Source organism: Mustelus asterias, chromosome 10, assembly GCF_964213995.1.
Source record: "Mustelus asterias chromosome 10, sMusAst1.hap1.1, whole genome shotgun sequence".
NCBI lineage: Eukaryota > Metazoa > Chordata > Chondrichthyes > Carcharhiniformes > Triakidae > Mustelus > Mustelus asterias.
In genome coordinates, this window is record NC_135810.1 from 37,464,210 (window position 1) to 37,484,551 (window position 20,342).

At 42.5% G+C, this 20,342-nt stretch overlaps 1 protein-coding gene and 1 pseudogene across 1 annotated transcript in view; both read right to left on the reverse strand.

Annotated features, from left to right (window-relative positions):
• The window catches only part of LOC144499560 (nectin-3-like), a 269,457-nt gene that overhangs the window by 135,267 nt on the left and 113,848 nt on the right, over window positions 1–20,342 (reverse strand). The gene's annotated exons all lie outside the window — the stretch shown is intronic.
• On the reverse strand, window positions 4,649–5,046 carry LOC144500014 (large ribosomal subunit protein eL30-like; annotated as a pseudogene).

The window sequence follows — 20,342 nt, forward strand, 5'->3', positions numbered from 1 at the left end:
TGAGATTATATTGGATCCTCTTGGTACCCATCCTGCTTTGATAAGATCTGTCAGGCTGCATTCTGGGATAAGTAACTACTTAGCAGTGTTGGGTGAGTATTGCTCAAGGCATCACTGCACCAAAAATCACCAAGGAAAGTGCTATAGTGGCACAGTATCAATATTGATGTCTGTAAGAGTCAAGTTGCATCGAGAAAGAAAGTCCACAAGAAGCAGAAACATTACATGTGCAAAACATTCCTGGTAGAATAATGATCCTTTCAAGAAAGAGGAAGCCTGCATTGAGTTTGAACAGCATAAAACTGTTGTCAACATGGAGATTTGATGCACCATGTATAAATGACGAAATTGAATTGGTCAGAAGAGAAAACTCCAGGAAAAATTGCAGGTATATTAAATCAAAAAGAACAATAACAATTCTGTATGTAGGGGATATCCCAGAATGCAGCCTGACAGATCTTATCAAAGCAGGATGGGTACCAAGAGGATCCAATATAATCTCAGTGTAACAAATGTCCCACAACGCCAAGCAAAATGTATAATGAAAAGCTGAAGAACAAGCATTAGTAGTGATAATGAAATATGACCAGGAACTGTACACCTGTACTGCTCATTCGTTGAAATTTTCACTTGATGGGACAGAGCTGTATACTCATGCACTCTGGAGCAGAGCTGTACACTCATTCATTCACTCTGGAACAGAGCTGTACACTCATTCATTCACTCTGGAACAGAGCTGAACACTCATTCATTCACTCTGGAACAGAGCTGTACACTCATTCATTCACTCATAATGGATGATGAGGAATTCTAAGCTCACAATTCCAGGGTGTCTTCAAGGATAGAATCAGAGTCAACCGAGTATGAATCTGTAGTACAGGATCAGGCTAATAAGATGATGCCTAATATTTTAATTACAGTAAAAGGAGTTGAGAAACTCCTCGATAACAATCATTCTAAAGCTTATGGTCCTGATGACATCCCAATCCATGCATTTAGAATGACAGCGAGTGAGTTTGCACCAATGTTCCACTTTTCAACGATACGTAAACATGGGACAGCCATGAGTCTCTCCAAGAAATAACCCCTTAATGATTAAGCAAATTGCTGACCTATTTCACTTACTCGTGTTTGATGTAAATTATTAGAACATATAATTGATATTCAGATAATTAGACAGCTTGAAGAACAGAATACCCTTCTATTGTAAAGTCAGATCAACGGAATCAAAACTCACCCTTATCCGCATGATCTGACCTATAACCTTCACAATCACATCACCACAGATCTAGCCATTTTAGATGTTTCCAAGGCTTTTAAAGGATGTATTACATATGAAGCTACTGGACAAACTTGATCATTGTAGAGTCAAAGGAAATACAAAACAATAGATAAAAACATTTCTTACTAAATGGCAACAAAAGGTTACAGTGAATGTGGAAGCCTTAAACTGGAAACCAGTCTTAAGCCCCAAGGTATCTTCCAGGACCCACATTAGTTTATTTTCTTAATAAACAACTTCTAGTATAGAATATCAAGCCACATCAGAGTCTTCGCAGATGGCTGCATAGTTTGCAGATTTATTACTGAATCAGTAGACAAGGTTAACCTCCAGGAAGATCTAAATAATCTTGTCAAATGGGTCAATATATGGGAAATGAAATTCAACACAGAGAAATGTAACATCATGCAAATCAGCAATACTCAATATTTATCAATACTCAATTACACAATGCCTGAATTCCCTTCCTAAAGTTCCTATAGAATGTCCTTAGTTAGGAATCCAAATCCAACATAATTTAAAGTAGAATGCACAAAGTCCATTCAGCTTTCAAGGTATCCAAAGTGCTTGGGTTCAATAGATAAGAATTGCCATCACTCTGCAACTGCAGTGAATTAAATGCGATACCGTAACTCAACGAGTGGACGGTATAGAAACATAGAAAAACTACAGCACAATACAGGCCCTTCAGCCCACAAAGTTGTGCCGAACATGTCCCTACCGTAGCGATTACTAGGCTTACCTATAACCCTCTATCTTACTAAGTTCCATGTACTTATCTAAAAGTCTCTTAAAAGACCCTATCGAATCCGCCTCCACCACCGTTGCTGGCAGCCCATTCCACGCACCCACCACCCTCCAAGTGAAAAATTTACCCCTGACATCTCCTCTGTACCTACTCCCCAGCACCTTAAACCTGTGTCCTCTTGTGGCAACCATTTCAGCCCTGGGAAAAAGCCTCTGACCATCCACTTGATCAATACCTCTCAACATCTTATACACCTCTATCAGGTCACCCCTCATCCTTCATCTCTCCAAGGAGAAAAGGCCAAGCTCACTCAACCTATCCTCATAAGGTTTGCTCCCCAACCCAGGCAACATCCTTGTAAATCTCCTCTGCACCCTTTCTATAGCTTCCACATCCTTCCTGTAATGAGGCGACCAGAACTGAGCACAGTACTCCAGGTGTGGTCTGACCAGGGTCTTATATAGCTGCAACATTATCTCTTGACTCCTAAACTCAATTCCTCGATTGATGAAGGCCAGTACACCATATGCCTTCTTAACCACAGCCTCAACCTGCACAGCTGCTTTGAGTACATAGAACATAGAACAGTACAGCACAGAACAGGCCCTTCGGCCCACGATGTTGTGCCGAGCTTTATCTGAAACCAAGATCAAGCTATCCCACTCCCTATCATCCTGGTGTGCTCCATGTGCCTATCCAATAACCGCTTAAATGTTTCTAAAGTGTCTGACTCCACTATCACTGCAGGCAGTCCATTCCACACCCCAACCACTCTCTGCGTAAAGAACCTACCTCTGATATCCGTCCTGTATCTCCCACCACGAACCCTATAGTTATGCCCCCTTGTAATAGCTCCATCCACCCGAGGAAATAGTCTTTGAACGTTCACTCTATCTATCCCCTTCATCATTTTATACACCTCTATTAAGTCTCCCCTCAGCCTCCTCCGCTCCAGAGAGAACAGCCCTAGCTCCCTCAACCTTTCCTCATATGACCTACCCTCCAAACCAGGCAGCATCCTGGTAAATCTCCTCTGCACTCTTTCCAGCGCTTCCACATCCTTCTTATAGTGAGGTGACCAGAACTGCACACAATATTCCAAATGTGGTCTCACCAAGGTCCTGTACAGTTGCAGCATAACCCCACGGCTCTTAAACTCTAACCCCCTGTTAATAAAAGCTAACACACTATAGGCCTTCTTCACAGCTCTATCCACTTGACTGGCAACCTTTAGAGATCTGTGGATATGGACCCCAAGATCTCTCTGTTCCTCCACAGTCTTCAGAACCCTACCTTTGACCCTGTAATCCACATTTAAATTTGTCCTACCAAAATGAATCACCTCACATTTATCAGGGTTAAACTCCATTTGCCATTTTTCAGCCCAGCTTTGCATCCTATCTATGTCTCTTTGCAGCCTACAACAGCCCTCCACCTCATCCACTACTCCACCAATCTTGGTGTCATCAGCAAATTTACTGATCCACCCTTCAGCCCCCTCCTCTAAGTCATTAATAAAAATCACAAAGAGCAGAGGACCAAGCACTGATCCCTGCGGCACACCGCTAGCAACCTGCCTCCAATCCGAAAATTTTCCATCGACCACCACCCTCTGTCTTCGGTCAGACAGCCAGTTACCTATCCAATCGGCCAACTTTCCCTCTATCCCACACCTCCTCACTTTCATCATAAGCCGACCATGGGGGACCTTATCAAACGCCTTACTAAAATCCATGTATATGACATCAACTGCCCTACCTTCATCAACACACTTAGTTACCTCCTCAAAAAATTCTATCAAATTTGTGAGGCACGACTTGCCCTTCACGAATCCGCGCTGACTATCTCGGATTAATCCGCATCTTTCTAAATGGTCGTAAATCCCATCCCTAAGGACCCTTTCCATCAATTTACCAACCACCGAAGTAAGACTAACCGGTCTATAATTACCAGGGTCATTTCTATTCCCTTTCTTAAACAGAGGAACAACATTCCCCATTCTCCAGTCCTCTGGCACCATCCCCGTGGACAGCGAGGACCCAAAGATCAACGCCAAAGGCTCTGCAATCTCATCCCTTGCCTCCCACAGAATCCTAGGATACATTTCATCAGGCCCAGGGGACTTATCGACCTTCAGTTTATTCAAAACTGCCAAGACATCCTCCCTCCGAACATCTATTTCCTCCAGCCTATTAGCCTGTAACACCTTCTCTTCCTCAAAATACATTGGGAGAGTGGAAGATCAGAAGGATCTTGGTGTCCAAGTTCATAGTGTCCTATGAACTTGGACACCAAGATCCTTCTGATCTTCCACTCTCCCAAGAGCCCTACCATTATTATATTCCGCCATCCTATTTGACCTGCCAAAATGAACCACCTCACACTTATCTGGGTTGAACTCCATCTGCCACTTCTCCGCCCAATCTTGTATCACACAGTTTGCTCGGTGCAGCGGGCCAGTTGGCTCATGTTTTACTCTGTGTTGTTGGGACATTTCTGTTATGGGACATTTGTTATGGAATGCTTGTAATCTAAACACGAACAATTGACTTATTTAAATTTTTTTTGTCTTTTTATAGTATAATTTTATTTATAAAATATTTCCACTTTAGCTGGCTTTATTCTGCACTAAGTTGCTCTGGCATGATCCTAATGATGTGCCAGAATCACCAGGGTCAATGATAGCCAGTGTGCACAATCAAGCTGTACCCACTTCCATGTTGATGCCACTGTAGTGATGCACACCAATTTTCACTAACATAGCATAGTACTCAATCTCTGACTTCAAGGCTGGAGAGCTGTTGGCAAGAATAACCAGTTTAAAGTTTATTAATTAGTGTCACAAGTAGGCTTACATTAACATTGCAATGAAGTTACTGTGAAAATCCCTAGCTTGGCTTTGCCTTGATGAATCATTTTCAAAATCTGTTTGTAGCCCAACATGTATTTGCCACATTTCATAACCAAATAGAGCTTGTGGACTCAAATTACTTTTTTGTCTTTTCGCTGCAGCCATCTCCGCTGCTGCCCCTGCTGCCTTAGCGTGAAGAACACTGCAAATTATTGCACCAGAATGTGTGAGGAATGCAACAGGGCGGGTTTAAACACCGCTAAAGGAGCAGCAGCAGTGCCAGCGAGGTGATTAGAGGGGGTATTGCTTCAAAGAAAAACTTGTATTTTACGATGCTGATCCTGCTGGCAGAGGGGTGGAAAAGCAAAGGACCCCAATTTATGATAAACAGTAGAACCAATAGCAATACAAAAATATCTTTGCACAATAAGTGATTAGGTGCAATTTAGACAGATTCAATCATGGCCTCCAAAACGGAATTGGAGATAAGCACTTGAGAAAAAAAAATGCAGGGCAATGGGAAGTAGAGTAGAACTAGCTGAGTTGCTCTTGCAGAAAGTTGATACAGACATGACAGTCCAAATGGCCTCCTGTGCTCCAACTCTTGATTCTTGGCATTTTGTTTGTGCATTTGTTTAATTGGAAAAATGTATTTGGCTGCAATATTCACTTGCAGCTCCTCAACTCCCAAGTTCCAATCTATATAGTTTATTAAACATCTTGTACATGTACGTACTTCACTCAGTTTCTGATGTTGTCTGTTTTACATAATCTCTGCCGTCAAATTTTACTCACTCGTGAACCACATTTAAAATGGAAACCACCAACATAAACTGGCGCCCGACACAATATTCTCACAAATCACTCAAAATTGTTGTTGAAAAATATTTCATCTATCTTTTCTCCTCAAATTGAAATGTCTAAAGTCCAAATCAAGATTACAAAATAAATGAATAAAATACATATTTCACAAGAAAATTTCACGAGAATATAGGAGGCATGGTTAGTAAGTTTGCAGATGACATCAAGATTGGTGGCATAGTGGACAGTGAAGAAAGTTATCTCCAATTGCAACAGGATCTTGATCAATTGGGCCAGTGGGCTGATGAATGGCAGATGGAATTTAATTTAGATAAATGAGAGGTGATGCATTTTGGTAGATTGAACCAGGGCAGGACTTACTCAGTTAATGGTAGGGCATTGGGGAGAGTTACAGAACAAGAGATCTAGGGGTACATGTTCATAGCTCCTTGAAAGTGAAGTCACAGGTGGGCAGAGTGGTGAAGAAGGCATTCAGCATGCTTGGTTTCATTGGTCAGAACATTGAATACAGGAGTTGGGACGTCTTGTTGAAGTTGTACAAGACATTGGTAAGGCCACGCTTGGAATACTGTGTGCAGTTCTGGTCACCCTATTATAGAAAGGATATTATTAAACTAGAAAGAGTGCAGAAAAGATTTACTAGGATGCTACCGGGACTTGTTGGTTTGAGTTATAAGGAGAAGCTGGATAGACTGAGACTTTTTTCACTGGAGCGTAGAAGGCTGAGGGGTGATCTTGTAGAGGTCTATAAAATAAAGAGGGGCACAGATCAGCTAGACAGTCAATATCTTTTCCAAAATGTAGGGGAGTCTAAAACTAGAGGTCATAGGTTTAAGATGAGAGATACAGAAGTGTCCAGACGGGCAATTTTTTCATACAGAGGATGGTGAGTATCAGGAACAAGCTAAGCTGCCAGAGGAAGTAGTAGAGTCGGGTACAATTTTGTATTTTAAAAAGCATTTAGACAGTTACATGGGTAAGATGGGTATAGAGGGATATGGCCAAATGCGGGCAATTGGGATTAGTTTAGGAGTTTTTTTTAAAAAGGGCGGCATGGACAAGTTGGGCCGAAGGGCCTGTTTCCATGCTGTAAACCTCTATGACAATAGATTAACCATTAAATTATCATTTCTGTTTTTTTATTGCAATCACAGTTTTTATTTGCAGACCTCGGCGTCACAAAAACATCAGAAACACCTGGGTTTAGACTTGATATTATTGCTTGGACCTTTAATCAAAGCTAAACCCTGATTATTTTCTAAGGACGCAATCTTATGGAAAAAATTCTAAGTTCTGAACGAGTTAGAAAACTGGAGATGGTCCTGCTTTTTGGGCGATTTTGAAAATGCAATCTTATGATATTCTTGTTACTTTTTTTGGACAGAAATGCAATTCTCACTAGTAGGGGGCGGGGGTGGAGCCTAAGATCATCAGTGAAGCTGGCTGCACACTGTTTGGGGTGCCATTGCGCAGGCACCCAATCTCCCAATGAAGACAAAGAATCGACCCTAATTATTCTGAAAAGTTTATGCATCCTATAACTGTCATTATTCTTAAAACTAATGAAATTGCATTTTTACACTGGTGATAAACACATTGAAAAAGAATCGGTAATACCACCTTGAGTGCAAAAATGTGGAACATAAACTCTACATCATTAATCTTGTGACATTAGTGAGCCTTTAAGAATTATTTAAAATCATATTTTCTGCAGTTTAAAAGCACTCCTTTTGGTTTCATTTTGGCACCTTTTTCGAAGTCCTTTTATTGCTGCTTCAATGGTTTAAATTGGGTTTCGTTTATTTTTACTCTGGGCTTCATGCAGTGTCCGGGATTTTAAGACCTTTTGCATTGTGAGGGGGAAAATTGATTAACGAGTCAAAATCAGGTGGTTCCTCCCCAGAAGAATCCAAGGAGTCATTTTCAGTTTTAATTTGGAGTCAGAAGCTGTCCTGATTGTCAAGTTGTGGAGATGCCGGCGTTGGACTAGGGTAAACACAGTAACAGTTTTAACAACACCAGGTTAAAGTCCAACAGGTTTATTTGGTAGCAAATACCATTAGCTTTCAGAGCGCTGCTCCTTCGTCAGATGGAGTGGAAATGTGCTCTCAAACAGTGCACAGAGACACAAAATCAAGTTACAGAATATTGATTAGAATGCGAATCCCTACAGCCAACCAGATCTTAAAGATACAGACAATGTGGGTGGAGGGAGCATAGAAGCCATGATGTGGAGATGCCGGCGTTGGACTGGGGTAAACACAGTAAGAAGTCTCACAACACCAGGTTAAAGTCCAACAGGTTTATTTGGTAGCACAAGCCACTAGTTTTCGGAGCACTGCCCCTTCATCAGGTGAGTGGGAGTTCTGTTCACAAACAGGGCATATAAAGACACAAACTCAATTTACAAAATAATGGTTGGAATGCGAGTCTTTACAGGTAATCAAGTCTTAAAGGTACAGACAATGTGAGTGGAAAGAGGGTTAAGCACAGGTTAAAGAGATGTGTATTGTCTCCAGCCAGGGCAGTTAGTGAGATTTTGCAAGCCCAGGCAAGTCATGGGGGTTACAGATAATGTGACATGAACCCAAGATCCCGGTTGAGGCCATCCTCATGTGTGCGGAACTTGTCTATCAGTCTCTGCTCAGCGACTCTGCGTTTGTCGTGAAAGCCGCCTTGGAGAACACTTACCCAGAGATCAGAGGCCGAATGCCCATGACCGCTGAAGTGTTCCCCAACAAGAGGAGAACACTCTTGCCTGGTGATTGTCGAGCGGTGTTCATTCATCCATTGTCGTAGCATCTGCATGGTCTCCTCAACGTACCATGCCTCAGAACATCCTTTCCTGCAGTGTATCAGGTAGACAACGTTGGCCGAGTTGCAAATATATGTACCGTGTGCCTGGTGGATGGTGTTCTCACGTGAGATGATGGCATCCGTGTCAATGATCCGGCACATCTTGCAGAGGTTGCTGTGGCAGGATTGTGTGGTATCATGGTCACTGTCCTCCTGAAGGCTGGGTGGTTTGCTGCGGACAATGGTCTGTTTGAGGTTGTGCAGTTGTTTGAAGGCAAGCAGTGGAGCTGTGGGGATGGCCTTGGCGAGATGTTCGTCTTCATCAATGACATGTTGAAGGCTCCGGAGAAGATGTCGCAGCTTCTCCGCTCCGGGGAACTTCCTGGTTGGAGACTTGGGTGGAGAGATGGCAGATGGAGTTTAATCTGTACAAATGTGAGGTAATGCATTTTGGAAGGTCTAATAAAGATAGGAAATATGCAGTAAATGGCAGAACCCTTAAGGGCATTGATAGGCAGAGGGATCTGGGTGTACAGGTACAGAGGTCACTGAAAGTGCAAACGCAGGTGGAGAAGGTACTCAAGAAGGCATACGGCATGCTTGCCTTCATCGGCTGGGGCACGGAGTTTAAAAATTGGCAAGTCATGGTGCAGCTTTATAGAACCTTAGTTCGGCCACACTTGGAATATAGTGTTCAATTCTGGTCGCCACACTACCAGAAGGATGTGGAGGCTTTAAAGAGGGTACAGAAAAGATTTACCAGGATGTTGCTTGGTATGGAGGACATTAGTTATGAGGAGAGGTTAGAGAAACTTGGTTCGTTCTCACTGGAACGACAGAGGTTGAGGGGCGACCTGATAGAAGTCTACAAGATTATGAAGGGCATGGACAGAGTGGAGAGTCAGAAGCTTTTTCCCAGGGTGGAAGTCAATTACTAGGGGGCATAAGTTTAAGGTGCGAGGGGCAAGGTTTAAAGGAGATGTACGAGGCAGGTTTTGTTTTACACAAAGGGTGCTGGATGCCTGGAACTCAGTGCAAGGGGAGGTAGTGGAAGCAGATACGATAGTGGCTTATAAGGGGCGTCTGGACAAATACATGAATAGGATGGGAATAGAGGGATATGGTCCCCGGAAGGGCAGGGGGTTTTAGTTCACTCAGGCAGCTTGGTCTGTGCAGGCTTGGAGGGCCGAAGGGCCTCTTCCAGCGCTGTAATTTTCTTTGTTCATCAAAGGAGAGAGAAAAACTTAACGTTTAAAGTCCAATCTGACATTTCTTCACCAGAGTAAACTTGTTGAAAAATAAACAACTGTCAACAACAAATTATATCACACCGAACAGAAAATTTGAATCCTGATCAATTTATGTCACTGCATCAACAATATCTAAGAAAGTGTACCAACATACGCAAATTATTTTACGAAGAATAAGAGCATCTTTAAAGTTTTCTTCATAATTTATGTCCAGTTTACATTTATATTTTCACAATGTACAACTTTTAAAAATGATTAGGCCTGATCAGACAAAAACTTGTCACGTGAATGTACCTTTAAAAAAGATTTTTTAAAAATCATGCAGCTTACAGCTTCAGCGATATCATTGGGGTGGAGCCAAGTTGTGGCACTCAGGTGATAGGGCTTTCAGTTTCATTTGTGGAATTAGGTGACAGGGGTTTTTTTCCTTTGGGTTTTCAGTTTCGTTTTGGGGACTGTGTTAGAAGCAGTTTAGCAGCAAGCTAAGAAGCAGTCTCTCTCTCCGTGTTCTTCTCTTTGTTTGGTTTTGAAACTCAGTTGCTGAAGGAGAGGCTTATTGCCATCCTGCCTTAAAGAAGCTGTGCTTTGGGAAACAAATTCAACTACAACCTCTTCTGAGTTTCTTCACAAGGGATTTTCAGCATTCAACCCAGGAGGCTGGATTCTTGTAACAAGTGGGTATTAACCTATGCTGTATTGTGCTTATTTGGAGGATTGTGTGTATTGGATGTTGGCTTTGGTTGGAACATGAGGTATTTCTTAAGATTTATACATTATCATAGAAATCATAGAAACCCTACAGTGCAAAGAAAGAACAAAGAACAATACAGCACAGGAACAGGCCCTTCGGCCCTCCAAGCCCGCGCCGCTCCCTGGTCCAAACTAGACCATTCTTTTGTATCCCTCCATTCCCACTCCGTTCATATGGCTATCTAGATAAGTCTCAAACGTTCCCAGTGTGTCCGCCTCCACCACCTTGCCCGGCAGCGCATTCCAGGCCCCCACCACCCTCTGTGTAAAATACGTCCTTCTAATATCCATGTTAAACCTCCCCCCCCCCTCACCTTGAACCTATGACCCCTCGTGAACGTCACCACCGATCTGGGAAAAAACTTCCCACCGTTCACCCTATCTATGCCTTTCATAATTTTATACACCTCTATTAGGTCACCCCTCATCCTCCGTCTTTCCAGTGAGAACAACCCCAGTTTACCCAATCTCTCCTCATAACTAAGCCCTTCCATACCAGGCAACATCCTGGTAAACCTCCTCTGCACTCTCTCTAAAGCCTCCACGTCCTTCGGGTAGTGTGGCAACCAGAACTGGGCGTAGTATTCCAAATGCGGCCGAACCAACGTTCTATACAACTGCAACATCAGACCCCAACTTTTATACTCTATGCCCCATCCTATAAAGGCAAGCATGCCATGCAGAAAGAGGCCATTTGGCCCATCGAGTTTGCACCGACCACAATCCCACCCAGGCCCTACCCCCATACTCCTACATATTAACCCGCTAATCCCTCGAACCTACACATCTCAGTACACCCAAGGGGTAATTTTAACATGACCAATCAACCTAAGCCGCACATCTTGGGACTTCTGGTTATCGTGATTATCTGATTATCGTGGTTGTTATGTTTCTTGTTCATAATTGTTAAACGTTCTTGCTAATTGTGTTACTATACATAGAGTCATAGGAGGTTTACAGCATGGAAACAGGCCCTTTGGCCCAACTTGTCCATGCCGCCCTTTTTTTAAACCCCTCAGCTTGTCAACATGCTCAACAATATTCTTAATTAGAACATAGAACATAGAACATTACAGCGCAGAACAGGCCCTTCGGCCCACGATGTTGCACCGACCAGTTAAAAAAAAAACTGTGACCCTCCAACCTAAACCAATTTCTTTTCGTCCATGAACCTATCTACGGATCTCTTAAACGCCCCCAAACTAGGCGCATTTACTACTGATGCTGGCAGGGCATTCCAATCCCTCACCACCCTCTGGGTAAAGAACCTACCCCTGACATCGGTTCTATAACTACCCCCCCTCAATTTAAAGCCATGCCCCCTCGTGCTGGATTTCTCCATCAGAGGAAAAAGGCTATCACTATCCACCCTATCTAAACCTCTAATCATCTTATATGTTTCAATAAGATCCCCTCTTAGCCGCCGCCTTTCCAGCGAAAACAATCCCAAATCCCTCAGCCTCTCCTCATAGGATCTCCCCTCCATACCAGGCAACATCCTGGTAAACCTCCTCTGCACCCTCTCCAAAGCCTCCACATCCTTCCTGTAATGTGGGGACCAGAACTGCACACAGTACTCCAAGTGCGGCCGCACCAGAGTTGTGTACAGTTGCAACATAACGCTACGACTCCTAAATTCAATCCCCCTACCAATAAACGCCAAGACACCATATGCCTTCTTAACAACCTTATCTACTTGATTCCCAACTTTCAGGGATCTATGCACACATACACCTAGATCCCTCTGCTCCTCCACACTATTCAAAGTCCTCCCGTTAGCCCTATACTCAACACATCTGTTATTCCTACCAAAGTGAATTACCTCACACTTCTCCGCATTAAACTCCATCCGCCACCTCTCGGCCCAACTTTGCAACCTGTCTAAGTCTTCCTGCAAACTACGACACCCTTCCTCACTGTCTACCACACCACCGACTTTGGTGTCATCAGCAAATTTGCTAATCCACCCAACTATACCCTCATCCAGATCATTAATAAATATTACAAACAGCAGTGGCCCCAAAACAGATCCCTGAGGTACACCACTTGTAACCGCACTCCATGATGAATATTTACTATCAACCACCACCCTCTGTTTCCTATCCGCTAGCCAATTCCTGATCCAATTTCCTAGATCACCCCCAATCCCATACATCTGCATTTTCTGCAGAAGCCTACCATGGTGAACCTTATCAAACGCCTTACTAAAATCCATATATACCACGTCCACTGCCTTGCCCCCATCCACCTCCTTGGTCACTTTCTCAAAAAACTCAATAAGGTTAGTAAGGCACGACCTACCTGCCACAAAACCATGCTGACTATCACCTATCAATTCATTACTCTCCAAATAACTATAAATCCTATCCCTTATAATTTTTTCCAACATCTTGCCGACAACAGAAGTGAGACTCACCGGTCTATAATTCCCGGGGAAGTCTCTGTTCCCCTTCTTAAACAATGGGACAACATTCGCTAACCTCCAATCTTCTGGTACTATACCAGAGGCCAACGACGACCTGAAGATCAGAGCCAGAGGCTCTGCAATCACTTCTCTTGCCTCCCAGAGAATCCTTGGATAAATCCCATCCGGACCAGGGGATTTATCTATTTTCAGACCCTCCAGAATATCCTGCACATCCTCCTTTAATTAAACTTTGTTTTTGATAAAAGCTCATCGTGGACCAGTTGAATCACACATGAAGTGAAACCTCTCATGCTCATCCTAGCCAAATTCAATTTAAAATGTTATGGGTCAGGTGAGCTTCATGGAACACCTTGAAGTATCCATCTTGACTTGTAACACTTGACATTAACCTTCCATGGATTTTTGAGGATCCTTTACACCCAACCCAGTGCAGCAAACCCCATAGAGAGCAACATGGAGGATCTGTGCCAAAATCATGCCCTCTTTTTACATCACGAGCTGAAGTATTCTCAAGGCTGCTCTGAAAACAGCTAAGGAGAGAAGTTCAGTGTGTGAAAGAGTAGAGTGGATATGGGGATTGAGCAGGTAAGTTCCATGCAGCCAAATACGAGTCCAGATGGCTGGGTTGCCTGCCAGGATTCAGGACATCTGCTCATGGTGGGAGAGGAACTTGCTGTGGGAGGCGGAAGGATCTAGTAGTCATGGTCCATGTTGGTAGAAATGGCGTAGATAGGACGAGGAAAGATATTCTGCTTAGGGAGATGAATGCGTAACTCAAGACTGCTGTGGGAGAAACGGGCTTCAATTCATGAGGCACTGGCACTAGTACTGGGGGAAGTAGGAACTGCACTCCTAGAACTGTCTTCACCTGAACCGTACGCTGGGATCAGTGTTCTGGCAGGCCATATGACGAGCGTGGTAGAGAAAGCTTTAAACTAAAATGGGGGTTAGGGAATATAAGAGAGGAGATGTAGCAAATCAAATAGAAACAAGGTAATAGAGCAGAGTAGTGTGGCAGGAAGGGACAAACAAGCTGGGTGGTAAAAAGATAAGTTTAAGGCTCTGTAGCTAATGGATGAAGTGTTAACATTGAAATAAATAGATATGACCTGATAACCATTACAGAGACATGACTGCAGGGTGACCAAGGCTGGGAAATAAATATTGACAGATATTTAACATTTTGAAGAGAGGAAGTTAGGAACAGATAGTGCGATAACTCCATAAATTAAAATAAATCTATGTACAGAGGACCAGAGAGACCTTGTAGTGCATGTCCAAAAGAACCTTGAAGGTAACAGGACAGGTAGATAAGGTGGTAAGGCGGCATATAGGATACTTGCCTTTATTAGGCGAGTCACAGAATACAAGAGCAGGGAGGTTATGATGGAACCAAAAGAGAAAATGCTGGAAAATCTCAGCAGGTCTGGCAGCTGCTTTGACAAAGGGTCATCTTGACTCGAAACATCAGCTCTTTTCTCTCCTTTCAGATGCTGCCAGATCTGCTAAGATTTTCCAGCATTTTCTCTTTCGGTTTCAGATTCCAGCATCTACAGTAACTTGCTTTTATCCAGGTTATGATGGAGCTGTATAAAACACTCGTTAAGCCACAACTAGAATACTGTTTGCAGTTCTGGTTGCTACATTATAGGATGGAAGTGATTTCACTAGAGGATGCAGAGGAGATTCACCAGGATGTTGCCTCGGCTAGAATGCTTCAGTTATGAAGAGACATTGATTAAGCGGAGGTTATTTTCCTCGGAGAAGGCTGAGGGAGGATCTGATCGAGGTGTACAAAATTATGAGGGACATAGATATGGTAGGAAGGAACTTTTCTCCTTAGAAGGTCAATACCTATGCCTTTAGTAAATGGGCATAGATTTAAGAGATTTAGAGGGGATTTGAGGAAAACCTTTTTTGTGGGAATCTAGAACTCAAAGGGTGGTAAAGGTGGGAACCCTCAACGTTTAAGCAGCATTTAGATGAGCACTTGAAATGCAATAGCATACAAGGCTATGGGCCAATAGGTGGAAAACGGGATGAGCATAGATAGGTGCTTGATGGATGGCGCAGACACAATGGGCCAAAATACCTCTTATTGTGCTGTAAAAAGTATGATTTCTATGACTCCAAACCACTGGTTATGTTCATCTTTAGTTATTTCATCTGCAGCTTGGTTTCAAACCAAAAAAGGCGAGATCTGATATCAAATTAAATATCGAGGCCCTTTGCATTGGGAAAACCAGAAAGTAAAGAAGTAATTGGAATTTCATGCAGGTGACTTGGTTTTCAAAATCTCTACCAGTTAAAATCAGTTAAACATCTGGTGAGTGAGCAGTTACTTTTAATCCTGATATACGATAGATGCAAAACGGTGTTCAACTACCAATTCATTTCAACCTCAGCTCTGCATTCTGGCTTCCACCTCTATTCCTGTCCAATATAAAGCCCCTGAACGTTCACTGACCCACCCCAATTCCAGTCTTCAACAAGTCTGCATGGTTAAAACGCACATTGCTTACCAGAATGTGTTACAGCACCCTAAGACTTCTTTACAACTCCTTCCAACTCACGATCACAAGAACAAGGGCAGCTAAGTGCATTACAGCACCAGCATTTCCAGGTTCCAGTCCAAATCTCTTACATCCCAATTTGGATAGGTATCACTATTCATTCATCATCACAAGGTCAAAATCCTGGAACACCCGCTACCTAACATTGTGGGAATCTTCACCAAAGGATATCGAGCAGTTCAAGTTGATGGCTCACTGCCACCCTCTTAGGTGCAACAAGAGATTGGAAACTAGTATTGGCCTTGCAAACAATACCTATAATTCCATGATTTTTTAAAAATTTAGATTCAAAGGAGCATTTTCATAATTCTCATATCCTATGTTGCATTTTGCATTTGTATTTGAACAAGTTGCTTTAATTAGAGCAATGCAATTCAATTTCACCAAGAAAGGCAAAAGCAAACAATTCTACATTTCTACCAACCTCAAAATGACCCGATTGAGATATTAAAGGCAGTTACAGAACATGGACAGATGCAAAGGTATAATGTGAATTACCAACCACCTCCATCAGCTCATTTACTCAATTCTTTAAAACAATTTGCAAACAAAATTTCTTTATTCTTGAAGCCAAAAAAAATCAAATAAATTCCAACATTTCTAGATCATTTAACCATTGTTATTCCCCACCCTGCTGCTTTTGTCTGAAAGTCAAGTCTCTTTCTCATTAACAATGTTCTAAGTTGGACAGACCACTGTGAATTGGTGCAGTGCCCAAGTGCAGCTGTCAAACATTGTAAAGAATTCCCTTTAGTCAGCCCTTGCCATGTTTTCCAATCGGTTACGCATGTTTGCTTTTCTTAATTGTGCTGAGGAAATACACCATACTGAGACCTAAAGCTGTCATGATTATTTTGCAGTGAAGTATGTGTATTGTTACATGGAAAATGCAGTTGAAGTTGTTTCTTCCCCGCATACAATAGAATGCGTCAAAACCAACAAACAAATATATTTACAATGTTACAATCAGGGAAGACATATGTTAGGATTTATCCTTCCATTCCCACTCCTTGATTGATCATGAGGGTTTTTTACAAATTAGAAGGATGAATTTTTAAGGAGGCCATTCAGCCCATCGAGCTTGTACTGACAACAATCTCACCCAGGCCCTACCCACATAACCCCATGTATTTACCCTCCAAATCCCCTGACACTAAGGGAAAATTTAGCATGGCCAATCAACCTAACCCACACATCTTTGGACTGGGAGGAAATCAGAGCACCTGGAGAAGGTCTTAGTAATTCATTATGCTTATCCATTTATATCTTGATTGCAAAGAAACCAGTCTCATAGGCTTTCTTCAATTAACACGAAGGGGTTACTCAGGTAAAGATATAAAACTATTTAACACACACACACTAACACGCAAGAATTATCTGTTTATGAGTACTTCGCTGGTTGAAGCACATTTCTCTAATGATGGTCTTCAAATTCCAGTGGAGTTGAAGCTCATGTAAACTGCAATTTCTGCAGACAGTTTCTTTAAAAAAAACATAATCTGTCTTTTCCAAGTGTATTGGACCGGAGATCCCTTCGGATGGAAACTCTCTCTCCCTCTCTCTGGTGACTTAAATATATCAGAGATAAGGCCTTGAATTGGCGAGAGAAAGTTACTGCTCCCTTGGCAGATTCTTCCAGGCTCCAGGCTTTTTTTTTAAAAAGCAGGTTAGGTGTTGCAATAAAGTACATTTAAAAATTGTTATTCTAGTCAAAGGACGTCCCTCCCCATAGTGATGGTAGTCGGTAATTGGCCCCTGAGTGGACAAACTTTGGCTATTGTTTTATGGCCAAGGTGATTAGATTCTGTAACGTCCAGCCATTAACTCCCAAATGATCCATCCTCCATTTTGATGAGATTGGAAGATGACCCATATAGTGATTGTCTCCACTTGAAAGGTAGCTTGACAGAAATGAAAATGGTGAGGTCCAATACAGTTTCAGTTTATCCTCTGAAGTAGTTCTTGATCTCAGCAAGTGTGGAATTCCACACTAGTGGCCCAGGTATTTCTGGTTTGTAATTGACATTACCCATAGAAAAGTTACAGTGCAGAAAGAGGCCTTTCAGTCCATTGTGTCTGTGCCAGCCAAAATAGAAAAGAAACTAGCTGCTCACTTTAAACCAATTTTACAGCAGCTCGTCCATAGTCTTGCAGTTTAGAACATTTCAGATGCAGATCCAAGTACCTTTAAATGAATTGAGCATTTCAGCCTCAACCACCAACTTAGGCTGTGAATTCCAGATTCTCACCACCCTCTGGGTGAAAATGTTTTTCCTCATTTTCAGCTCAAATTTATGCTCCCTGCTTATTGACCCCACAACTAAATGAAATAAGTCTTTTATGTCAACCCTGTCTTGGCTCCTCATAATTTTGTTCACCTCATTAGGTCACTTTTAACCTCCTCTAAGGAGAAGAAACCTAACCTATCCAATCTTTCCTCCCAGCTGCAATTTTAAAGTCCTGGCAACATTCTTATAAATCCCCTCTGCACTTTCTCCAGAGCAATTGTGTCCTTCCTGTAATGTGGTGACCAGAACTGCACACAAAACTCCAGCTGTGGCCCAACCAGCATTTCCATCATTACATCCCTACTTTTGTACTCAATACCTTGCCAAATAAAAGAAAAGCATTCCATATGCTTTCTTCACCACCTTGTCCACTGGTCCTGCCACCTTCAAGAACCTGTGGACATGCAGTCCAAGGTCTTTCACATTCCTCAGCCCCTTTCAATATTTTCCCATTTATTGAGGGCTCCCTTGCTTTGTTTGCCCTCCTCAAAAATGCATCACCTCGCACTTTTCCAGATGAAATTCCATGTGCTACTTTTCCACCCATTCAACCAAAACATTTCATTCTAAAGTCTGCAGGTATCCCTATCTCCATCAAGAACACGGCCAATATTCGTGTCTACAATTTTGCAATCATACCACTCACATTTAAGTCTAAATCATTAATATATACAACAAACAGCAAGGACTCCAACAGTGAGCCCTGTGGAACATTGTTTTCCATGGTAGGCTTCTACAGAAAATGCAGATGTATGGGATTGGGGGTGATCTAGGAAATTGGATCAGGAATTGGCTAGCGGATAGGAAACAGAGGGTGGTGGTTGATAGTAAATATTCATCATGGAGTGCGGTTACAAGTGGTGTACCTCAGGGATCTGTTTTGGGGCCTCTGCTGTTTGTAATATTTATTAATGATCTGGATGAGGGTATAGTTGGGTGGATTAGCAAATTTGCTGATGACACCAAAGTCGGTGGTGTGGTAGACAGTGAGGAAGGGTGTCGTAGTTTGCAGGAAGACTTAGACAGGTTGCAAAGTTGGGCCGAGAGGTGGCGGATGGAGTTTAATGCGGAGAAGTGTGAGGTAATTCACTTTGGTAGGAATAACAGATGTGTTGAGTATAGGGCTAACGGGAGGACTTTGAATAGTGTGGAGGAGCAGAGGGATCTAGGTGTATGTGTGCATAGATCCCTGAAAGTTGGGAATCAAGTAGATAAGGTTGTTAAGAAGGCATATGGTGTCTTGGCGTTTATTGGTAGGGGGATTGAATTTAGGAGTCGTAGCGTTATGTTGCAACTGTACACAACTCTGGTGCGGCCGCACTTGGAGTACTGTGTGCAGTTCTGGTCCCCACATTACAGGAAGGATGTGGAGGCTTTGGAGAGGGTGCAGAGGAGGTTTACCAGGATGTTGCCTGGTATGGAGGGGAGATCCTATGAGGAGAGGCTGAGGGATTTGGGATTGTTTTCGCTGGAAAGGCGGCGGCTAAGAGGGGATCTTATTGAAACATATAAGATGATTAGAGGTTTAGATAGGGTGGATAGTGATAGCCTTTTTCCTCTGATGGAGAAATCCAGCACGAGGGGGCATGGCTTTAAATTGAGGGGGGGTAGTTATAGAACCGATGTCAGGGGTAGGTTCTTTACCCAGAGGGTGGTGAGGGATTGGAATGCCCTGCCAGCATCAGTTGTAAATGCGCCTAGTTTGGGGGCGTTTAAGAGATCCGTAGATAGGTTCATGGACGAAAAGAAATTGGTTTAGGTTGGAGGGTCACAGTTTTTTTTTTAACTGGTCGGTGCAACATCGTGGGCCGAAGGGCCTGTTCTGCGCTGTAATGTTCTATGTTCTATGTTCTATTCACAAAAACATCCATTGACCATTACCCTTTGTTTCTAGTCACTGAACCAATTTGGGATCCAACTTGCCATCTTTCCTTGTATCACATGCGATCTCACTTTTCTGACCAGTCTGCCAAGTGGGATCTTGTCAAATGTCTTACTGAAATTCATGTAGACAATATCCACTACACTACCCTCATCAACCCCTCTTGTTACTTCCTCAAAAAATTACATTAAGTTAGTCAGACACGATCTTCCCCTAACAAAACCATGCTGAGCATCCCTGGTCAATCCATGCCTATAGTTCACTGGCCTATCCCTCGCACCCTTTTTAAATAATGGTACAATGTTCACTGACTTCCAATCCTCTAGAACCTCACTTGTATCTAGGGAGGATTGGAAAATTAGAACCTTCCAGAAATTAGTCAATTTGTTTTACCAGAAACGTGATTTGTGGCAGCCATCTTAAGCTAGTATCTTTGCTTGCTTTTCAAAAGTACTTTTAAAGCAGTTAAACATATATTTGATCAGCGGATTAAACTTAAGATTAATATCACACGTGCACATCATATTATGACAACAGTCAAGAAAGGGTTAGTAAAAAAAAAATCAATCTCAAAGCAAAAGGAATTGATACTGTAAACTTGACAAAACATCAAATTTAACAATATACATTTGTATTTAAATCAAATTGATAGAAATCAGCAGAATCTGAAGG